The sequence below is a fragment of the Bos grunniens genome, chromosome 22 (genome assembly GCF_055505025.1).
Source record: "Bos grunniens cultivar Pamir isolate PY7600 chromosome 22, Bosgru_T2T1.0, whole genome shotgun sequence".
NCBI classification, from domain to species: Eukaryota; Metazoa; Chordata; class Mammalia; order Artiodactyla; family Bovidae; genus Bos; species Bos grunniens.
Window position 1 is genome coordinate 32759337 of NC_141186.1, and position 24094 is coordinate 32783430.

At 40.3% G+C, this 24094-nt stretch overlaps 1 protein-coding gene, 1 non-coding gene and 1 pseudogene across 10 annotated transcripts in view; 1 reads left to right on the forward strand and 2 right to left on the reverse strand.

Annotated features, from left to right (window-relative positions):
- The window catches only part of LMOD3 (leiomodin 3), a 45761-nt gene that overhangs the window by 2018 nt on the left and 19649 nt on the right, over window positions 1–24094 (forward strand). For 2 of the 8 annotated variants that reach the window (XM_086366880.1, XM_086366885.1), the window contains exon 2: window positions 1256–1335. The exons of 3 other annotated variants lie outside the window; for them this stretch is intronic. The gene's annotated coding sequence lies outside the window, so the exon portion shown is untranslated. Of the gene's footprint in view, window positions 1–1249; window positions 1336–23751; window positions 23944–24094 lie in introns of those variants that run through there. 3 more of the 8 variants (XM_086366887.1, XM_086366884.1, XM_086366882.1) reach the window with 2 other exon arrangements.
- On the reverse strand, window positions 4226–4297 carry TRNAE-CUC (transfer RNA glutamic acid (anticodon CUC)). The gene has a single exon. It is a non-coding gene; the product is annotated as a tRNA-Glu (tRNA).
- On the reverse strand, window positions 9145–12005 carry LOC147348265 (RNA-binding protein 8A pseudogene; annotated as a pseudogene). Its single transcript, XR_015151303.1, has one exon. The product of XR_015151303.1 is annotated as an RNA-binding protein 8A pseudogene (transcript).

Genomic DNA, 24094 nt, shown 5'->3' on the forward strand with positions numbered 1-24094 from the left:
GGCGGGCTTAGTAGTTGTGGCACACGGTCTTAGAGGAATCTTTCTGGACCAGGGATTGAGCCCGTGTCCCCTGAATTGGCAGGCAGATTCTTAATCATTGGGCCACCACGGAAGTCCTGCTTTATCTTTTATAAGTTTGGGCTAGCTCTAGTTACTATCTGGTTCTTATAACCCTGCAGTCTCAATAGCACTGCTGACTATATTGAAATCTTGCAGGACGCTATAGCTTTTCCACCGTATCCTATCATGAAGACGAATCTAGAATCAGAGGAGGGGTTAAGCTTCTAAAGTCGGCACATAAGGTGAGAATTAGATCTGGTCAAAATGATGCCAGAAAATGTATTAGAGATGTCCCATATGAAACAGTTCTGTGTCATCTTTCAACCACTGCAATATGGCTGGCTCTGCAATACACTGCCAGAGAAGGCAATGGTGACCCACTCCAGTACTCTTGCCTGGAAAATCCCATGGGCGGAGGAGGCTGGGAGGCTGCAGTCCACGGGGTGGCTAAGAGTCCGACATGACTGAGCGACTTCACTTTCACTTTTCACTTTCATGCATTGGAGAAGGCAATGGCACCCCACTCCAGTGTTCTTGCCTGGAGAATCCCAGGGACGGGGGAGCCTGGTGGGCTGCCGTCTATGGGGTCGCACAGAGTCAGACACGACTGAAGTGACTTAGCAGCAGCAGCAGCAGCAGCAGCAGCAATACACTGCTACATCTTCACTTGAGCCCCAGCTGAAGTAGCTTCTCTTTCATGACCACATGGTACTTATTTTTAAACCCTTGATGCACATTTTGCACAAAAAGATCTCACTATGGAAGCTGAGAAAATGGATGCATATTTCCCAGCTCATATCCACTCTGGGGCATAAGCTCATCGAATGAAGTGGCAATCAACTTTACTCGAACGATTTATTTTTTCCTTTCTTGTTCTCTCTCTTTTGTTTCTCCTATCTCTGTCTCTCTCTGGCATATAGAGTTGACTGTTCACAAATTAAATGTGAGCATGTTAGGATGCTAAGTCTGTTGGTTCTCAAATCTTTGACATGCATGGCCCACTGTCCAATTGAGGTATTTCTAACAGTTACTAAAAGGCATTAAAGGCTCTACGAGATAATAAAGAAGCCAGCAACCATCGCCACATAAGCACCGCTGCAGCATCACGATGCTTGTCTCTAAAGGCATCCAGTCAGCACGCCCTTCACCTGCCTTCCAGCCTGACCTCCACTTCTCCTCTGCTGTCTCCTGGCAGTTATATCCCACATCTGGGCGTGTCACTGTCTAACAAGTTTTACCATAAACCAACCATGTGTGGCCTCAGTCCCAGCAAATGTAAGTTTTTTCATATATTGATCAAAATTTGGTGGAACATGGTGAATGTCTCTAGTCCACTGCTCTGCTTAAGGATAGTCCTCATGCTGCCGTGTGGATGAACCTAAAAAACGTTACGCTAAGTGAAATAAGCCAGACACAAAATGACAAATACTGTATGATTCCACTTCTATGAAATGTCCAGAACAGGCAACTTCATAGAAACAGAACATAAATTCCAGGTTACTAGGGGCTGGGAGAAGAAAAGGGGAGTCCCTGCTTGATGGTTGCAGAATTTCTGTGATGAAAAGCTTTGGAAATCATGGTGATGGTTTCATTGCATCATTGTAAATATAATTACTGCCACTAGAATTAATGGAAAATTTTATGGGATACATATTTTCCTGCAACTTAAAAAAGTGGGGAAAATAGTGCTCTCGTGTCCATATTACCTGTGGTTCAGGTGGTAGGAAATCTGCCTGCAATGCAGGAGACTGAGGTTCGATCCCTGGGTTGGGAAGATCCCCTGGAGAAGGAAATGGCAACCCACTCCAGTGTCCTTGCCTGGAGAATCCCGTGAACAAAAGAGACTGGTGGGCTACAGTTCATGGGGTCGCAAAGAATCAGACACAACTAAGCAGCTAATATACACTGTCCATTTTCAGTCAGCTCGGTTCATTCGCTCAGTTGTGTCCGACTCTTTGCAACCCCATGGACTGCAGCACACCAGGCTTCCCTGTCCATCACCAACCCCCGGAGCTTACTCAAGCTCGTGTGCATCAAGTCAGTGATGCCATCCAACCATCTCATCCTCTGTCGTCCCCTTCTCCTCCTGCCTTCAATCTTTCCCAGCATCAGGGTCTTTTCAAATAAGTCAGTTCTGCATATTACCAGGTCTGAATTCTTAAGATTCTCATATTTCAGTTAATGGTACTGCAACATTCATCTCCAAAGACCACCATCTACTCCATTCAAAGCTCTTCCCATTCTCTCTTCATTCTCTCAAAGGCCACCACACCTGTGTATGCAAACACACTCTGGATGTTTTCTCATTTCCTTAGTTTTCCACATGCTCAAGAATTATTTATAAATTATTAGTTTAAAAAATTATTACCTATTCTGTGCAAGGTACTGGGAATAGCACATCCTCATACATGGGCTCCACCCCTTAGCGGTTTGCAATCTAATCAGAGATGCAGAATGAAGAGTGGACAAGCAAACCCTCTGGGGGCAGGGTGCAGTCAAGGAAGGCTTCCTGAGGGATGTAACCTCTGATTCTGTGTGTGTCTTCAATATTTCTATTACTTTGTTAGAAAGAAAAAAAAAGATTTTTTTTCCCTCCCATAATTATCAAGTTTGTATAGTCACCATCTAAGAGCAGAGTCAGTAGCAAGCAGTGTGTGGTGTTAACATTGCAGGGCACTAGCCAGTTAATTCGGAGAAGGCAATGGCAACCCATTCCAGCACTCTTGCCTGGAAAATCCCATGGATGGAGGGGCCTGGTGGGCTGCAGTCCATGGGGTCGCTAGGAGTCGGACACGACTGAGCGACTTCCCTTTCACTTTTCACTTTCATGCATTGGAGAAGGAAATGGCAACCCACTCCAGTGTTCTTGCCTGGAGAATCCCGGGGACGGGGGAGCCTGATGGGCTGCCGTCTATGGGGTCGCACAGAGTTGGACACGACTGAAGCAACTTAGCAGCAGCAGCAGCCAGTTAATAGGTTTTTGTCCAGAAACCATGGCTACACAACCATCCTGACTGTAATGGACCCTCTATCCTGCAGTAATCCTAGCACATCAGAACTAAAATGATCATTATTTTCAAAAGTTAAAAAAAGAAAAAGGATAAAAAAATGTTGACCAGGATATGGGAAAACTTATTTTTATATACTACTACTAAAAATATGTTAGCATAATCATTCTAAGGGCTATTTCAAAGCAACTGTTAAAATCCATGGTGGATGGAGGAGGAATGGACTGGGAGTTTCGGCTTAGCAAATGCAAATTGTAAAACACGTATAACTGAATCGCTGTGCTGTACCAGAAACTAATATCATAAATCAACTATACTTCAATAAAATGATTTTTTAATTAAAAAATATTATGATTTTATTTAAAGATTTATTGACTTTTTTTTATTTTTGTTTGTGCTGGGTCTTCAGTGCTGCACACATTTCCTCTAGTTGCAGAGCAGGGGCTTTTCTCGTTGCAGAACATGGGCTCTAGGTGTGTGGGCTTCAGTAGCTAGGGCTCAGTAGGCACACGGACTTAGTTGCTCCATGGCATGTGGGATCTTCCCAGACCAAGGATCGAACCCATGTCCCCTGCATTGGCAGGCAGATTATTAACCACTAGGCCACCAGGGAAGCCCTGTGATTTTCTTAAAATCTGAAGGACAGGATACCTTTAGACCAAGGAACAGCACATATAAAATGCTTGGTCTTTTGTTTCTTTTTCTTCCCTCCTCCTTTTTTGAGGGTTAAGAGAAGGGGTTATGGAAATTAATAAGTTAAACTTGGGAGATAGGAAAAAGTGTCTGTGTATGACCTATCTGAGCCATCGCTAAGATTACATGTAAATAACTGAAAAAATGGTGGCTCCTGCTCGTTGGATGTCAAGTGATACAGTGGAAAGAACAAAGACTTTGGGGCCGCTTTCTCACATGGGGGTCTTTTTGGTAGAAATAATGATCAGACCTGATTGTCTTGTCATACAGTCAGGTTCTGCATGTGCTGTCACGTTTAATCCTGACAGTGTACCCATAAAGCAAGTACTATCATTACTCCCCTTTTATTTATTTGTATTATTTTTTGAAAAGCTCTCTGAAGAAGCTACAGAATTTTTGTTGTTGGTGTTGTTATTTTTATTTGTTTTAGTTTTGGCCGCGCCATACAGCGTTCAGGATCTCAGTTCCCCAGCCAGGGATTGAACCTAGGCCATGGCAGTGAGAGCACCAAATCCTAACCACTAGACCACCAGGGAACTCACCCCCATTTTATAGATAAGAAAACTGATGCTTTATTAGGTTACATGCCCAAGGTTATTTTCCTCAGCCCTCAGATGGGATTGAAGGGGCTGATTTGTTGCTGTTAGAAGTGGTTAGGAAATACCCATGAATAGTATCTAACACAGGAGTTGGTTCCTCTACCTGGGATTAATGCCACTGGATTGCTTTAGAAATGAGCCCTCTCTGGCACCATCCCCTTTGCTTACTTAAGAAACCAATACCTTTTGGCTGGAGCCCCATTTGGAAAAGCCTCGTGGAATACATGTCTTTAAAAAGTTTCAAATTCTGGTTCCAGTTAACACATGCACCTCAGTAATTAAATGGTGATGTATATAGATTTGATGCATAAATAATACTAGACTAGCAATGAAGGTCCCACCTGCCCTTCAGAAGCTGTTGACTTGACACACCCTGTAGATCCAGCACAGTCTCAACAGAGCAGAAGGTTTGGTCTGGAGATCTACCAAGGATCTCAAGGGATATAGGCATCGTGAGCCCCGTGTCTGTGTTAGGGCAGTGTCAGAAGTTACTGTGCCCTGAGACTAACGAGGTAATCAGATAAACCCAGTGGGAGAAAGAAAATAGTTCCAAACTCAGAGTCCCTAGATTCTGATCAACAGTATATTTTTAACAAGCAGAAGAGTGGCCTAAATCTATGCCTATTCTTCCAATCAATCTAGTGGCATTAATAAAGCAATTGTTAACCTTTCTTTAAAGATAATATATGAAATGTTAACCCTTTTTAAAAGATAATAAGTGAAAAGGGAGATTTATGTCAATTTAAATTATGAATCAATTCTTAGTAGTAATTAGTCTTTGACACAGGCTGTTCTTAAAAGCAAACCAAACAAACCAAATTTGTGTTCTAATCTAAATTCATTCCCAACATAGAGGACAGTAGTTGTACAGCTGATCCAAAAGAAGCTAAATAGAATCTCAGTTTGGTTTTATAAATATGATTTTTAATCACATATTTACTTTTACATTTAGCTTTACAAAGGATTCGTTGTTGTTAAGTTCCTTGGGTTCTACTACAGTTCATTTATTTCTTTTTGGCTGTGCTGGATCTTTGTTGCTGCTCAGGCTTTTGGCTCAGACGGTAAAAGCATCTGCCTACAATGCGGGAGACCTGGGTTCGATCCCTGGCTTAGGAAGATCCCCTGGAGAAGGAAATGGCAAGCTATTCCAGTACTCTTGCCTGGAAAATTCCATGGACGGAGGAGCCTGGCAGGCTACAGTCCATGGGGTCGCAAAGAGTCGGACACGACTGAGTGACTTCACTTCAGGCTTTTCTCTAGTTGTGGCGAGAGGGGACTACTCTGTTGGCTGTGCAGGGCATGGGCTTCTCATTGCAGCAGCCTGTCGTCTCGTGAAGCAAAGGCTGTAGATGGTTCGGGCTTCAGTGGTTGCGACACGTGGGCTCAGTAGTTGCGGCACGCAGGCTTGTTTGCCCTGAGGCATATGGCATCCTCCCAGACCTGGGATCACACCCACGTCTCCTGTATTGGCAGCAGACTCTCATCCACTGAGCCATCAGGGAAGCCTCCTGCAGTTTGTTTTAAACAAATAGTTTCATAATGGTACTAATAACTGTTCTCATAACTATAAATTCTGAAAATCTCTTGATAGGGCCCTGGTCTCTCTGGCTATAGAACATCTGGCACATTTTTCTTGTTTGCTTCTGTGTTATAGGAAAGTTAAATGTACAAACTTAGGAAGAAACAGGGCGTGTGATCAGTTGTACTCTAAGACATAGATGCTAGGGGATATTTCAAGGGTGGCTCTTGGTCCAAGATCCCTCTTTGTATATGGGGGTGTATACGGGTAGACTCCTACTTTTCACTACTTATTTTTCCCTCTAGGACGGAATTTCCTCCGTCTACACTATGGACCTTCGGGGCCACATTCTTCTGTTGTAGGGCCCTGTCCTTGGGATGTTTAGCACCATGCTTTGCATAAAGTAAAATCCACAGAACTTATGCATCTTATCACTAGAAGTTTGTACCCTTTGACCAACATCCCCTCAGTCCCTGGAAGCACCATTCTAGTATTGGTGTCTATGAGTTTGGCCTTTTTTAGAGTCTAGATGTAAATGAGATCATACAGTATTTGTCTTTCACTATCTGCCTTTCTCAGCTTCCCACGTGGTTCTGGTGGTAAAGAACTCGCTTGCCAGTGCAGGAGACAAAAGAGACGTGGATTTGGTTCCTGGGTTAGGAAGATCCCCTGGAGGAGGGCGTGACAACCCACTCCAGTATTCTTGCCTGGAAATCCCATGGACAGAAGAGGCGGGTGGGCTATGGTTCATAAGGTCACAAAGAGTCGGACACAACTGAAGCAACTTAGCATGCACACATCTGACTTTCCTTGTTTCACTGCCTTCAAGGTCCATATATATTGTTGCAAGAGGCACAATATTTCCTTTTTTTGTGTCCAAATAATATTATTTTGTGTGTGTGTATAATATATAATATATATATATGAGATTTTCTTTGTCCATTCACCTGTCAGTGGTCACTTAGGCTCTTTCCACGTCTTGGCTATGGTGACTATTTTGCAATGAGCATGAGTGATTTCTTTGAGGTCTGATTTAAACTCTTTTGAATATATACCCAGACGTGAGATTGCTGTGTCATATGGTGCTTCTATTTTTTATTTTTTGAGGAGCCTCTGTATTGTTTTCCATCATGGTTGTACCAGTTTGCATTCTCACCAACAGTGGACAAGGGCCCTGTTTTCTCACCAAGAGAGTTGTTCTCTTATCCGACTCTTTGCGACACCATGGACTGTAGCCTACCAGGCTCCTCTGTCCATGGGATTTTCCAGGCAATAGTACTGGAGTGGATTGCCATTTCCTTCTTCAGGGGGATCTTCCTGACCCAGGGATCGAACCCAGTTCTCCCACATTGTAGACAGACGCTTTACCGTCTGAGCCACCAGGGAAGTCCTTTTTTGATTAATAGCCATCCTAATAGGTGTGAGGTGCTATCTCACTGTGGTTTTAGTTTGCATTTCCTAGATTAGTCACGTTGAGCATCTTCTAATGTACCTGTTGACCATTTGTATATCTTCTTTGGAAAATGTCTGTTCAGATTGCCTGCTGATTTTTTATTGGATTATTTGGGGGATTTTTTGCTATTGAGTTGTGTGTATTCCACAGATACATTTGTGTGTGTGTGTGCATGTGCATGAGTGCACACTCAGTCATGTCCAACTCTTTATGACCCCATGGACGCAAAAGGCTCCTCTGTCCATGGAATTTTCCATGCAAGAATACTGGAGTGGGCTTCCATTTCCTACTCCAGGAATCCTCCCAACCCAGTGATTGAACCTGCATCTCCTGCTTGGCAGATGGATTCTCTTACCACTGCACCACCTAGGAATGAGATTATATATATAATTTCCACTTTGTTGAGAACTTTTATCATGAAAGTGTGTTGAATTTTTTGAAATGCTTTTTCTGTATTGACTGATAAGATCACATGATCCTAATCCTTAATTCTATTAATGTGCTGTATCACATTTATTTATTTGTGTATGTTGAGCCATCTTTGCATTCCAGGGATAAATCCCACTTAGTCATAGTCTGTGATCTTTTTAATGTGCTGTTAAATTCAGTTTGCTAATATTTTGTTGAGAACTTTTACATCTATATTCATCAGAGATATTGAACTGTAATTTTATTTTCTTGGCCTGTCCTTATCTGGCTTAGGTATCAGGGTAATGCATGCCTCATAAAATGAGTTTGGAAGTATTTACTCCTCTTCAGTTTTTTTTGAACAGTTTGAAAAGGACTGTTATTAGTTCTTGAAATGTTTGGTGACATTCACTAGGGAAGTTGTCTGATCCTGGACTTTTCTTTGTTAGGAGGTTTTTTTATTACTATTTCAAATTCCTTAGTCATTATTGGCCTGTTCAGATGTTTTATCTTTTTTGAAATTTTATTTATTTATTGAAGTATAGTTGATTTACAGTTGTTGTCAAGTTTCAATATACAGCAGTGATTCAGTTATATATATATGTATGTATGTATGTATATATATTTCTTTTCAGATCCTTGGGAGTTCCCTGGTGGTCTGGCAGGTGGGACTTGCCACTATCACTGTAGTGGCTTGAGTTCAACCGCTGGTTGCAGAACTAAAATCCCACAAGCTATGAGGCCCCCCAAAAAAGCCCCCCAAAAACAACCCCCTAAAACAGATTATTATCCATTATAGATTATTACAAAATACTGAGTATAATTCTGTGTTCTCTACAGCATGTCCTTGTTGGTTATCTTTCTATATTTAGTACTATGTGTATGTGGATCCCAAATTCCTAATTTATCCCCCTTCTTTTCCCTTTGAAAATCATGGATATGTATTCAGATTTTCTATTTCTTCATGACTGATTCTTGGTAGGTTGTATGTTTCTAGGAAAGTATTCATTTTTAAGTTAGGCAGTTTTTGGTGTATAATTACTCATAGCAGTTTCTTAGGATCCCTTGTATTTCTGTGGTATCAGTTGTAATGTCTCCTCTTTCATTTGTAATTTAGTTTATTTGAGTCTTCTCTTTTTCTTGGTAAGTTTAGCAAAAGGTTTGTCAGTTTTTTACTTCCTCAAAACACCAACCTTTAATTTCACTGACTCTTCCCGTTGTCTTTCTAGTCTTTATTTCTTTGATTTCTGCTCTAATCTTTATTATTTTCTTCTCTCTGATAACTTTGGGATTGTTGTTTAATCATTGTGTCAGACTCTTTTGAGACCCCATAGATTGTAGCTTACCAGGCTCCTCTGTCCATGGGATTTCCCAGGCAAGAATAGGGGAGTGGGCTGCCATTACTTTTTTTTTTTTTTTTGGAAAATGTTAAATTTTATTGTTATTTCACCATTATAATTATTGTACATAGGACTATTACTAAAGTCACTTTAGAGAGTGACTGCAAAATAGCCTGCAACTCTAGCACCTCCCATTTTATATAAGATTTCTTTTTCCCACAGAATTAATCACAGACACATCAGGAAAATAATTTCAGCTAAAAATGGTGAGGGAAAAAAAATGTGGGTGAGGTGGTAGAGATATCCTTTTATAAAATGGTAGATAGTACTCAAAAGACAGGATCCTTTAAGTTCTGGATTTAATAAGCATACCCTAAGAGGAAAATAAGAGATTTTCAAGATACATTTCTAACCTTTTAAATATGGCACCACGGATGTACCATTACTCAGCACTGCAGGGAATTAAGAATGGATTGAGATTATGGACTGTATTAGCTCCCAAATTTCTTGACAATCACACACACACAAAAGAATGAATTAATCGGGAGGAGACAGTGTTGAATTGGTAGGTAGCTTGGCAGGGGAAAAGGAAGGGAGACCAGTTCTAATAGTCCTTGACTCCAATCTAGCTGTTCCTGTTCCGTACCGTCTGACGCGCTGGTCCAGGTCCCTTCACTCGGTGTGTCACCAAAGGCAGCTTCAAGACTCAATGGCAAGAGATCATCTACAACCTCTTCATCTTCTGCTGTCTCTTTCTGCTGCCACTGATTGCAATGACCATCTGCTATAGCCACATTGTCTGCAGTGTGTCTACTCCCCAGACAAGGAAGGGGAACCATGGTGAGACTCCAACCTCCAGGCCCTAACCCCTACCCTAAAACTATTGTCTAGCCTCATTAATATGATAGCTATCTATCAAACCAAGGGGCTTGCCCAGTGGCTTAGTGGTAAATAATCTGCCTGCACTGCAGAACATTCGAGTTCAATCCCTGGGTTGGGAAGATCCCCTGTAGAATGAAATGGCAGCCCATTCCAGTATTCTTGACTGGGAAACCCCATGGACAGAGGAGCCTGGTGGGTTATAGCCTGTGGGGTCACAAAAGAATTGGATGCAACTTAGCGACTAACAACAAACTGTATCTCTAGCAGCTAATACCACACTAATTTCATTGAATGCCTTCAATTCTAACCAGCCACTAGCTATCATTCTCTGAAGTTGAGTTAGCTAGGCAAGAATTAAGAAGAAGGGTGATCACTATTCTCCTTTGCTCTTGGACACCAACAACACTTCAAACAGACTTTGTAGCTTCAGTGTACCATAGCACCTCAAATTGAAACCTTTTTTCCAGCATGTCTGTCATAATCCCTGATGGGAAGGGTGCATATAGTCCCAGGTTGGGAAGGGGAGGAGGGCTTGCAGCTTCTCTATTTATAGAGGGAAGAGCTCTATCTCACAATTTCTGCCTATCAATTTAGAAGCTGAGTGGTTCTGAATTTGAGTGAATTTTCTAAATTCCCAGCCCCTGCAGGTGAATTTGCCCTCTGCCACTTCTTATACAATCACTCCCGTGTTCATCATCGGGCCCTACGACTGGCCCTACTTATCCTGCTGACCTTCATCTTCTGCTGGACACCTTATTACCTTCTGGGTCTTTGGTACTGGTTCTCTCCCACCATGCTAACTGAAGTGCCTCCTAGCCTCAGCCACATCCTTTTCCTCTTTGGCCTCCTCAGTGCTCCTCTGGATCCCCTCCTCTACGGGCCTTCACCTTTGGGTGCTGAAGAGGGCATCAAGAACATAGTATAGACTCCTCCAGGGAAGGAGGTTCTGGAAGAGTGCCCCAACAGGAGATTTAAGCTCTTAGACAGAAGTACAAACAAATGTGGCAGCAAGAAACACAGGAGAGCAAAAAGAGACATTTCTATGTTACCACTTGCTCAGGACAGCATATATAGGAACAGAATGATTATTCCTTACTGTCATGAGAACATCTTACTTCTACCCTTGCTCTCTTAGCTTCGAAGAAAAAGAAATACTGAGCAGTGTCTCTACTTGACCCTAGCTGACACTGGAGACTATCTAACGTAGAAACTCACACAGAATTCAGTCCCTGGGAGAAATATCTTCACAGTGACCCATACTGCCTCACTGTAAATAGTACTCCAGAGCTTGCAATATTAGAAAAGGGAAGTTAAGTAATTAGAAAACAAAAATTGTACATTTATTCATAATTCAAAAGAAACACTAAACAGGGTAAGAGATTAAATATAAACACAGTAAGTTCCACCCCAGCCGTATTTCTCCAAGGTTGCATGGTCAGATGGAATCTCTGGAGAGAACACCTGAACAACAGAGGATAGGTCAGCGACGTCTCCGGTCTGGACTTCTGCTGCGTCTTCGACCACCTCTCCTCTTGCCCTTGGGTGGACCCCGAACAAAACACCAGTCTGCGCTGATTGGCTGTCCCATCAAATCCTGGCCATTGAGTCCCTCCATAGCAGCCTGGGCCTCCTTGTATGTTTCATACTCAACTAGAGTATACCCCTTTAGATATCCTGTACGTCTGTCCAGATTGAGATGGATATTTTTTATTTCTCCATACTCTGCAAATTTATCATGGATGTCTTCTTCCGTGGCTTCCTCATGGACTCCAGTGACAAAGAGAATCCAACCTTCAACAGAGCGTTGTGGTCCGGGTTCATCGCCATCCTGCTCCACGCTGTCATAATCCTCACGCATCCGCGCTCGAGACCCCTCTTCGGAGCCAAAGCCACGGCCCTTCCGTTTCTTCGCTTTTTCTTTTAGTTTGTGGATGCTCTCGTCCCCATCCTCATCCATGGCGAAATCCTCGCCCCCAGCCTCATGAAGATCAAGTACGTCCGCCATCTTTCCTTCCCTCCAACTTGCCATTACTTTTTCCAGAGGATTTTCCCAACCCAGGGATCCAGCCAGTGTCTCTGGCTTGACAGGCAGATTCTTTACCACTGAGCCACCAGGGAAGCCCAACTTTGGGATTAGATTGGTTTTATTTTTCTAATCCCTTGAGGTGTAAAGCTAGGTTGTTTATTTGAGATTCTTCTTTCTTAATAAAGGCATTTGTTGCAATCAACTTCCTTCTTAGAACTGTTTTTGCTGCATCTCATAAGTTTTGATATATTGCATTTACATACTGTTCATGCCTAGAGAATTTTGAACATGACCTTGCTAGTATGTGGAATGAGTGCAATTGTGCAGTAGTTTGAACATTCTTTGGCATTGCCTGTCTTTGGGACTAAAATGAAAACTGACCTTTTCCAGTCCTGTGGCCACTGCTGAGTTTTCCACATTTGCTGGCATATTGAGTGCAGCACTTTAGCAGCAGCATCTTTTAGGATTTGAAATAGCTCAACTGGAACTCCATCACTTCCACCAGTTTTGTTCGTAGTGATGTTTCCTAAGGACCACTTGACTTCACACTCTGCACTCTGGCTCTAGGTAAATGATCATACCATCATGGTTATCCAGGTCATTAAGATCTTTTTTTTGGTATAGTTCTTCTGTGTATTCTTGCCACAGCTTATTAATATCTTCTGCTTCTGTTAGGTCCATACTGTTTCTGTCCTCTGGGTTGGGAAGATTGCCTGGAGAAGGGAAAGACTACCCACTCCAGTATTCTGGCCTGGAGAATTTCATGGACTACAGTCAACGGGGTCGCAAAGAGTCGGACACGAAAGTGACTTTCACTTTCACTGTTTTGCATGAAATGTTCCCTTGGTATCTAATTTTCTTGAAGAGATCTCTAGTCTTTCCCTTTCTAGTGTTTTCCTCTGTTTCTTTGCATTGTTCACATAGGAAGGCTTTTATGTCTCCTTGCTATTCTTTGGAACTCTGCATTCAGGTGGGTGTATCTTTTTTCTCCGTTGCCTTTCACTTTTCTCAGCTATTTGTAAGGCCTCTTCAGACAACCATTTTACCTTTTGCATTTCTTTTTCAAGGGGATGGTTTTGATCACTGCTTACTATACAGTGTTATAAACATCCGTCCATAATTCTTCAGGCACTCTATTAGATCTAATCCCATGAATCAATTTGTCACTCCCACTGTAAAATTGTAAGGGGTTTGATTTAGGTCATAGCTGAATGGTCTACTGGTTTTCTCTACTTTCTTTAAGTCTGAATTTTGCAATAAAGAGTTCATGATCTGAGCCACAGTCAGCTCCTGGTCTTGTTTTTGCTGACTGTATAGAGTTTCTCCATCTTTGGCTGCAAAGAATATGATCAATCTGATTTTGGTATTGACCATCTGGTGATGTCCACATGTAGAGTCTTCTCTTGTGTTGTTGGAAGAGGGTGTTTGCTATGACCACTGCGTTCTCTTGGGAAAGCTCTTGTTAGCTTTTGAACTGCTTCGTTTTGTACTCCAAGACCAAATTTGCCTGTCACTCCAGGTAACAGGTTGTAGCTAAGTTCTCAGGGGCATGGAGCTGTTTCTGGGTCTGTAACTGAGACCGTGGTCCGTGAGTCAGCCGCCTAGGTGTGCATCTGCCTTCTCACAACTTCTCTCCTCCATCTGTGACTGAAAGGAGGTTTGACAATCTCCTGCCTTGATCCGAAAGTGCCCAGAGAGACACTTCTGTCCGTGAATAATGTCAAATTATTGTTGAAGGGGGACACAAGTGAGAAATATCTTGTTCATCCATCTTATTTGATAAGTGGATTTTAATTGGAGGTTGAATATAGGTTTCATATGAGACACTGACTTGATAGAGAGTAGCTGCCTGGTGTGGGGCTCTGTGAAAGATTCTGAGGTTGCTCCTGGGCTGAGAGAGTGCCGTCATCAATTAGTTATGTCTGCCACGGCCGTGACTTAGGGGAGTGCTGATACAGTGCCGTGTATTTGTCGTTACTGGTCTGTAATACAAGCCTCAGCCAGCTGTAGTAGTTGTGATTTTCTCCTGGGTGATGCCCTGACTTGGCCTTGGCAGCCCATCTGGATGCCTTGGTAGCAACTGGGTAATTGGCTGTTTATTTATCTTGCCTAAAATAGAGTACTTTTGCACTAATTAAAATTCTATTTTAATTTTAATAACGGATTGACACAGTATGCATATGTGTTTGAGCTCTCAAGAAATGTTTAAGGCTTTAAAATATGTTCTGATGCCAAGAAAGATGGGAAATCTATTGGGATGCATGCAAGAAATAGATTTACTTTAGATCAAAATATGCTAGTGAAATACCATGTTTTGATTTTTTCATGAAACTTTGGGAAGTCATTTCTTGTTATTCTTGAAACAAACATTTTGAAAAAAAGGGTACAGTCATTTTAGAAATTACAAATGCCGTAACATATAGAAAACCTCCAAATGATTTTATTTATTAAAAACTACAGCAAAAAAAACCACTAACGCAGAGTAATTTCTTTGCCTAGATTATGCCCACACTAACTGTTAAACACGCCGATACTGCGTCCCATAGTCTTAGCTCTTACCCAGAACCTTGCACTTGTATTTCGCCAGTTGCTGAGTGGTTGTTATTGTAAAGGTACCATCTGACACTCTATAATCCCCAGATTGCATTTCAGTGGATTGCAGTTGGACAGGCAGATAAATTTTTTTTTCAATTTTAGAAGCTCCATCATACCCACAAGTATTTTTTAAAGCGATGCTAGTTTGTGTTACATGGAAACATTTGCTGAGCGAAGTCAGGGAAGGTCTGGCAACCAAAGACAATGAGCAATGCTTAAATCAATCACTTTGTAATCTTTATCAGGGGGGATAATTGAAGCCAACAGGGTGAAGTTTGTTTTGAAACATTTAGCATATGACACTGTCATTAATTTAAAAATAGGAACCAAGAATTATGGGAGGTATGTAAGGAATGACGTTGGTCACAGCATTAGGGAGACAACCTCACTGTGACTAAAAAAATAAAAGCGAAATGATGATGACAGGATGAGCACAAATCAATCTCTGGTAGTGATTTCCCTAATAGTTTTGTAGTTGTTTCTCCTTCCTGGTTGGGGTGATTTTCTGAACCCCTGGAAGAAAACCTGGGTTTTCAAGTGAGAAATTCTGAAGATAGTAAGAACCATACTGTTAAAAAATGTTCATGACCCCTTGAAATAGTTTACTGAGAAATGTATTATGAACCAGTAAAACCGAAGAACTCTGAAATAATCCTTCATATTGGCTGTGCCTTAAAAAAAAAAAAAAACCTGGAGAAACAATAACTCTGACTCAGTGCTGGTCTTCTGTGGCATTTTTCACCTCTTAACTCCACAGTTTGCTCTGGAACAACAAAAGCTCACAAGTTCAGTTGTTGTAACTTTGAGTTGCAGCTTGAAGACCCGCTATATAGTACGGTTGGCTATATTATACTACAACTGGTTATTATGGATTCAAGTTGTCTTAAACGTTGTCACAGAACCTCCCACCACCTCGTGGTGTAAACTGAGACTCCGGTTAGTCTCCAGGCTGCACAGAATTGCCAGGTGGTGATATCTGTGTCCTGATGGAGTGGGAGCTGACATCTCCTTGTGGGAGCTCTGTGGCACAGCTGAGACGGATGCACAGGCCTGGTTCCACATGTCAGGGCAGAGGTGGCGACACCTGAGTTTGGGCTTTTTTATGTTCCTGTTGTCCTCATACATTCATCAAATTATTTTTGAGAAGAACTTTGGATACTTTTGATAACTATCACACATACCCTCCTTTTCTCCCCAGTCACCTTGGAAGTGGTTCATTCATTCATTCAACCAAAATACTTGATAACTCACAGTGTGCCCTGAACCATGAGAAGACATAAAGAATAGATAGGCACTATAAGTTGTCCCTACAAAGCTTTATGATGCTGGAGACATTGGCAAATCTTTTGTTATAAAAAATGCAAGGAATAACTAAGTCAACTTTCAATTAATTTACTAATAATTATATTTTATCTTTTGCATCTTAGAATGTTACCTCTCCTCCCTTTTATATCATGAAGAAAGGGGGGGAAATAGGCTAACTGCTGGCATGTCCCACCCAGCAGCATGCCCAGCTCTTCGTAGTCAGGCTGCATTCTCATCCTCACACATTAATGTCCAGCCACAATGGAAAGAGAAAGGAGAGGCAGAAGGAAGGGAGAAGAATCTTGAAGACTGTAAATTATTTCAGCAATCAGTTGCCCCTCGATACATGAAAATCTATTACTCTTCATTCAGGATTTTCATTTTGAGTCTCTATCTCTTCTAGTCACTGAGGATAACAAAGCCAATGAGATAAAGTCTCTGATCTTATATCGCTTGTACTCTAATGGACAATAAATAGTCAAATTGAGAATGTTGAACAGAATCCAGCATTGGCTAAAGGCAGCTCTCATAGACATTGCAAAGGTGTTTTGATGGATGGCAGAAATACCTGGTTAAGTGTATATCCTACCAAAAAGACCACAGAAGGGATCCTAAATCATTTAGGCTGGTAAACTCTAGTGTTTTCATTTTTAAAAATCATGTTTTATAGCCATTTGTAGTCATGTTTCAAGCACAAGCCTAGGTAACGGTGCTTTTGTATTTGTGGGAAGAAATCATTTGTGAAGAAATATTACTAGCTTAATATCACAGAACACTTTCCAAGTCATAAATGGTAACATTTGAAAGACAAATTGGTTTTGTCTTAGACAGCAATAGACCCACCTTTAGAAACAGAGTAACCAAGGAAGACGTTTTAAGATCACATTCTAAGTCCAGGGAAAATAGGATTAATTACATTATCTGCTTGTTTGCTCTTTGCTAACAAAGACAGCCTCAGGTTTCTGCAAAGTATGATGTGCAGAATCTCACTAACAAAATTGAAAATTAGATTAAAAGCAATGTTTAGAAAGGTACATTTTTTTTGGAGAAAAAAAAAGAGCCTAGGAGAAAACAAACCACGTGTTAAGAGTACATATTTGCTAACTGGTGATTTCAATTTTTTCTTTCTGCTTATCTATAACTTCTATTTTTTTCCTATAATGAGCAGGTATGATTTACATCATTTACATAACGTTTACATATTTATTTTACACAAAGAAAAGCCACTAATTTTATTTCAGTGACCGTATTTTCCAGCTCTTTCTTTGGAAAGAGACCAGAGACAAAGCTTGTGTGTAGCTTAGTAAGATTTGAAAAAATTCTGAAGACACTGAACATGGTTTCAGGTTATACTTCTCTAGTTTCTTGAAGCCCTGGCCTTTTCTCTGATATCCTGAATGCTTCTTGAGTAACAGAGCTGTGATGTCTAGATTTCTCCTTGCATTTCAATCAACTGAAGTGCCCTTGGCCTTGTATCCTCAAGTGTGTGGTGGCACCAGTCTTGTGGGTCTTTTTTCCACTTTTGAATGGTCTGCATTTTTAAAATGTCAACTTTGGTTTAAAATTTTATTTCTACATTAAGATAAAATGTGCACTGAATGAAATTCCTAGATCCCAGCTATACAAACAGATGAGTTGTGACAAATTTATCCACCTATGTAACCCACATGGGCTTCCTTGGTGGCTCAGTGGTAAAGAATCTGCCTGTTAATGCAGGAGATGTGGGTTCCATCCCTGGGTTAGGAAGATCTCCTGGAGAAGGAAATGGTGGCCCACTCCAGTATTCTTGCCTGGGAAATCCCATGGGCAGAGGAGCCCTGCAGACTATAGTTCATGGGGTCAAAAAGGAGTCAGACACAACTTAGTGACTAAACAACACTGTGAAATATAACCCACACCCCAATCAAGATTTAGCTGTCACCCCAGAAGATCCCCTAGTGCCAACTTTCCAGTCAATCCCCACCCTCCATAAGTACTGCTCTTTTGATTTCTATCTCCATGGTTTCACTTTGCCTCTTCTGGATCTCCACACAAATGGAATCTTACTGCATGTATTTTTTGGTGTCCAGCTTCTTTTATTAACCAAATGTTCTTGAAATTCAACCATGTTACTATGGGCATCATTTTTATTGAGTAGTCTTTTCTTATATACAATACCACAATTTGATTATCCATTCTTTTGTAGCTGAACTTAATACTATTAACTTTTTTAAAAGGTGGCTTTTTATTTTGTAAAGTAATTCAGAAAAACTGAGTAGGGTCTTATATAATAAATGCTAGTGGACACTTTCACCTTTTCCTTTTATGCTATTCTTTCTCTGTTCAGAGAGTCACTTTCCTGAAGTTGGTACTTCTCTTTTTTATAATACTTGATTGACTTTGAGCATCTGTGACTGTAGATAAGATGTCTACTATCACTCTGATTTTTGTTATTCTGTAGATAATTTTTTTTCTCTCTGGTAATTTCTTTCAAAGTTCTGCATTTTTATTGCAAGTTGTCTGAGAATGGCAGAGTAGGTGCAGCTGTTTTAAGACTGCTGATGGTCTAAAATGATTTAAAATTTATTTTGCTTAGTATTCAGAAAGTACTTTTACTTTGAGGACTTATGTCTTTCTTCAGTTCTGGAAAATTGTTGTTGTTGTTCTGCCACTCAGTCTTGTCTGACTCTTTGCGACCCCAAGGACTGAAGCATGCCAGGCTCCCCTGTCCTTCACTGTCTCCCGGAGTTTTCTCAGATTCATGTCCATTGAGTTGGTGATGCTATCCATCTATCTCATCCTCTGCCAGCCCCTTCGGTTGCCTTCGATCTTTCCCAGCATCAGGGTCTTTTCCAATGAATCAGTTCTTCGCATCAGGGGGCCAAAGTATTGGCGCTTCAGCATCAGTCCTTCCGATGAATATTCAGGGTCGATCTCTTTTACGACTGACTGGTATGATTACTTGGAAAATTAACCATAATTTATCTTCAAATATTGCTTCTTCACAATTCTCTCCACTCTTTTATTCTAGAATTCCTGTTAAACAAATGTGGGAACCTTAGAAACGTTCTCCATACTTTGGTTACTTTTTCATTCTTTTGGCTCCCCCATCTCATTTTGAACATCTCGGTTCTATGTTGCAGTTTAAAAATGCACTGCGTACTCAGCTGGAGTTCATCCATTCATTGTATAGTCTATTTCAATAATCGTGTTGCTTATTTCCAAGATTTTTAATTAGTTTTTTTCACATTGACCTATTAATAAACTATATTTCTAAAATAGAAGTTATACTTTATTTCCATAAACATTTTTTATTATTTTAAAGTCTATCAAAGTGTATAAATTAGTTTAATCTGGAAGGAACAAATGTTTGAAATACTGATTTTGCTGCTTATTCCCCGCAACAAAATTTTACTCCATGGCCCATTTACTTATTGCTTTCTCCATAAAATGGCCTTAATTCTTAAGTTTTCATTTAAATACAGTGAAATAGAGGTCCATGGTAGTTTCTGTGATAATGTATGCAGTGGCCTAAATTTTAATCATGTAAAATGATCCCTACAAGGATAGTGTCTAAATATTGACACACTTAAAACTTGCTGTAAGGTTTTTCTGATATTAAAATCATATATGCATTTGCAAAATATTCAAATAACTTGGACATGTTTAAAGCAGAAAACAATGATTGTTGCATATTGATAAAGATTCAGTTTCTGAAATAAATGTATATAGACTATATTTACATGTTTTAAACATTTTACCTTACTAGGCCATTTAATAACAGGCATGTTTCGCTTAATTGTAGATATTATTCCGTAATAATAAATATAAAGCTTCACCAATTTTTTAAAGATATTTTAAAGTATTAGAGATAGGAATTGGGTCTGGTTTATTTCATCAGTCCCCCATTGTGGGGCATTGAGGTTGTTTCTAGTTCACTGGAATAGACAGTGCTGTGAATACACTTTGAAATATCTGAAGTTGTGAGGATCTTTCAGAATAAAATATGCCACCTAAATCATTTCATTTCCCTTGCTTTTATTATTGTGGTAACACATAACAAAGTGTATAAGATGGACTGTTTTTAAGTGTGTAGTTCAGTAGCATTAAGTACATTTGCATTGTTGTGCAATCATTCTTGCTTTCAACAGACCGTGAGTTGAATTTACAGTTCAATTGAGTAAATTTCTTGATGATGAAATATGTTGCAGACAACCCTCAAGAAATCCCAGGCGTGCTTTCAGTGTTTAAGTGTTTTGATAGCTCTTCCTTGGATAATGTGGCTTTTCATCAAAGGATTAGGGAAATGTCATCCACATAAGGGATCCAAAAAGAAAGACTTGAGACTTGCCCACTCTGTTTACAAATGCCATAGAAAATCATACCTAAGGGTGGAATACCTAAGGGTTAAAGTATTTTGTTCTACAAATTTGATCAGACCTGCATTTATTTTTATCTGTTTTAACAGGGTGCTCATATCCCAAGTTTATAGGAAAATTAAGGCAGTTATCCTGATATTGACTTAAACATTATTTGGGATTATTTTCTATGTTGTAGAAAGCAACTAGCATTTATTTGGTTTTCTGAACCTAGAAAAAAGATGGAAAAAAATCAAGATTGGATCCAAAAATAAAAATGAAATAAAAGAAAAGTCATCAGTAATCCCTCCGCTTGGAGTTGTAGTGTTTTAGAGTATTTCCTTCTTGTTTTCTTCCTTTGACTTGGTTATATCATCGTTTCACAAAATGTGTTCTGAAGAACAAATGCTCTCTGTTAAAAAGCTTTTTGTGGTTATCAGTACAGAAGATGATTTTCTCAATTTAGAAATTCACAATTCTCGTTAGCATGTTCATAGCTTTTTGATTAAGAAATATCTCTAAATTTCTTTAACTCAGTATTCTCCACCCAGTTTGGTTCAAGAATCCTTCTTACAGCATCTTCCCATTTTCAATAGGTATTTGGTGATGATAGCACAGCTGTCTATGACTGCATTACTTGCAGTCTGCCTATTTTCATCATTTATTTGCCCCAAGAAGCAGAGCAGTTGCTTTCTTTTTTAAAAAAATTATTTTATTGAAGTATAGTTTATTTACATTGTTGCGTTAATTTCTTCTGTACAACAAAGTGATTCAGTTATACACACACACACACACACACACATATATATATATACACATTCTTTTTCATGTTCTTTTCCATTATGGTTTATCATAGGATATTGAATATGATTCTCTGTGCTATACAGTAGGGACTTTCTGTTTATCCATTCTAATAGTAGTTTGCCTCTGCTAACACCAAACTCTCAGTCCACCCCTTCCTAACCTCCCCTCCTCCTTGGTGATCACAAGTCTGAGAAGTCCCTTTTAGAGATGTTCTTTTGGGCTGTTCTGCTTATCTAGGTGGGGGCTGATATTTATCTATTGAATCTTTCTGGGTCAGGATCTAGAGTTTCTTGTCTTCATGCCTTCCTAAATATGGCTGTTATTTCTTATGTGATAGTCGATGGCCAGAGAAGAATGCACTGAAATTATGGAAGTAAATGAAGATCACCTAAATGAGAACATACAGGTTACTTACCCAGAGCTTGCTTTGGCAAGGCAGTCAGTTGCCATCACTGGCCTTTGGCGGAGACCAAAGGCAGGCAGGGAAGTGGGAAAGTTTATCATGGAAACAGGGAGGCTCAAGTCTCAGAGCAGTTGCTTTCTGTGCTATGTGACTCTAGTCTCACATAGAGATGCAATTTCTGCTGGACTGATAGGAAGCTAACAGAGGACACGGATTAAGAGCCCCAAATTTAGAGGCAGTCCTTAACTCAAATGCCTATGTTTCAGTTTTAATACCTGTCAAAGGAGGTTAATAAAAGTACTGATTATCCAAGATTATGAAAAAATTGACATATACATCTATCACTTAACGCAAGCTTAGGGGTATTAAGTGCTCAAATATGCTAGCAATATGGCTGTACAATTAATAGCAGTAGACTGTCACATTAATAGTAGTAATAGCAGCAATAGTCCTAGTATTTGTAGCAGCATTAGTAGTAATAGTAGTAGCCATCGTAGTAGAAGCTGTATTGCTAATAGCAGTAATGGTAGTGCCATTAATAGTTAGTGTAGTAGCAGTATTAGTAGTATGATAGCATCCTCGTACTTTCAGAAGTTATAGAATTAATTTACCTTTGAAATTAGGCCAAAATCAAATCAGTTTAAGAATTCTGAGATGGCTTATTAAACCAATGAAAACAAAATAGTAAATATCCTTTTGTAATTCATGCTACTCTGGAGTCTGGTAAGAGTGGAACAGGCTGGGTATTTTGAGTCTAGGAAGCAATTACCTTGTAAGTGCGCATCCTGAGGCAATGCAGTCGTGGGTCAGGGAAATTTGAGGAGAGAGCGAGGCATTTATTTCACACTCACAAAATCTTCAGGCAATTTGCAGCCAGTGAGCAGAGTCGTTGTGACCCAAATGGAATTGCATAAGAGAATAGCATGCCACAAACAGGACAGAACTGATTTATTTAGTAACATTTGGGAACCGTTTATAGAAGTTGTGTCCATTTATATTAATAGCTAGTGTTGGGGCTGATGAAATAGATGGCTTGTCCACAGTCATCGTCTCCTGAATGAAGGTGGGATGGAAAACTGGATAGATCCAAGAAAAAAGTGCTTCCTCTTACCATTAGGATTTTTCACAAATGTATCAAGCCTTAAACAGTTCTTTTACATGTATTTTATATGCTGTTTTGGAAAGACTAAAATGGAAAAGCCATTTATTTTTGGCTTGAACAATATTTGCTAGATATCAGGCATGAAAGACTCACACAATTTCTTTGTGAAAATATAAGATTAACTAATGGTTAATAAGCACTTAATATGAATAATGCCATTTAGGGTTTCCCCCCCACCAAATCCTTTAAAGTAGGTCCATTTACCATCCCACTTTTACAGATGAAGTAGGAATGAGGCCCAGAGGTTGACTTTCCCAGGGTAGGGGAGGAAAAAATTCTTATTCCTGTTGCATTCCTAGATTCTCCAATTCTCGCCCTATAAACTGTGCCAGAAGACAGATTCACAAGAGAAACATACAGATTTACTTAATGTAAGTTTTGCGTGACATAGAAGTCTTCATAAGGGAACGAAGACCCCAAGACATGCTAAGCTTGAGGGTTTTTATACTAGGTTTGATGAAGAGTGGAACGTCAGGAGGAGAAAATGAGAAAGGGCAGATGGTATGAACACAGGTAGTCAACTAGGGCCTGTTTGGATTCATCTTGGGCCCTTTGTCTTCAGGAGGGTCTCATGACCTGCTTCAGGGATGAAGAGGGAGATCAAAGAGTCCTTCGTGCACATACTTTCTCAAAGTCCTCCAGCTTAAAATAGTCAATATGCCAAGGTGCCATATTTTGAGGTAGCATGTTCTGAACCTCATCAAAGGCAAAGTTTCTAAAGGTCTCTGACCCTGATCTTTAAAATGAGTGGCTTGCAATGGTGCTGTGATTCTCATACTCATTTTTAAAATATTTATTTATTTAGCTGCACTGGCTGTATATTGTGGCTTGTGTGCTCTTTAGTTGCAGCATATGGGATCTAGTTCCCTGACCAGGACTGAACCCAGGCCCCTGAATTGGGAGCATGAAGTCTTAGCCACTGGACCACCAAGGAATTCCCTCTCATACCCATTTATACACCAGAATCACTTGAAGAGCTTGCCAAAGAAATGGAGATTCCTGGACCAAACTTGAGAATTCAGATTTAGTAATTTCTAATGGGGTGGGGGTCCCAGGCACTGAATAAACCTCTGTCAGAGATTCTGATCTGTGATGTCCTGTGTGACTATAAAAGTCAGTCGGTGATCCTACAGCTTGTTGCTCTCTTGGCATCATAGGTGGATTCTGATGTGAGAAGCTGCTGAGGTGGCAGCAGCAGAACATCATTAAGCGAAAGCACAGCTAAATCATCTGTGCATCAAATGAGGCTAATTACACCAGCAAAACTCTTCCCGTCAGCATATGGATGAAGTGCACCATGGAAGCAGCTGGGAGAGATGTACCCCCTTTCCAAACTCACTCAGCAAGATGTAAGTGAGCTGAGGCAGCGTCCCTTCCTGAAGTTTCTAAATCTGCATGATCATCAAAAGCATTTGGTCACCAGAATAGTAATACGAATCTGAAAGCTTACAAGCAACAATTCAGATCATTTTCTCAGGATAGCTTCCTATTTACATGTAA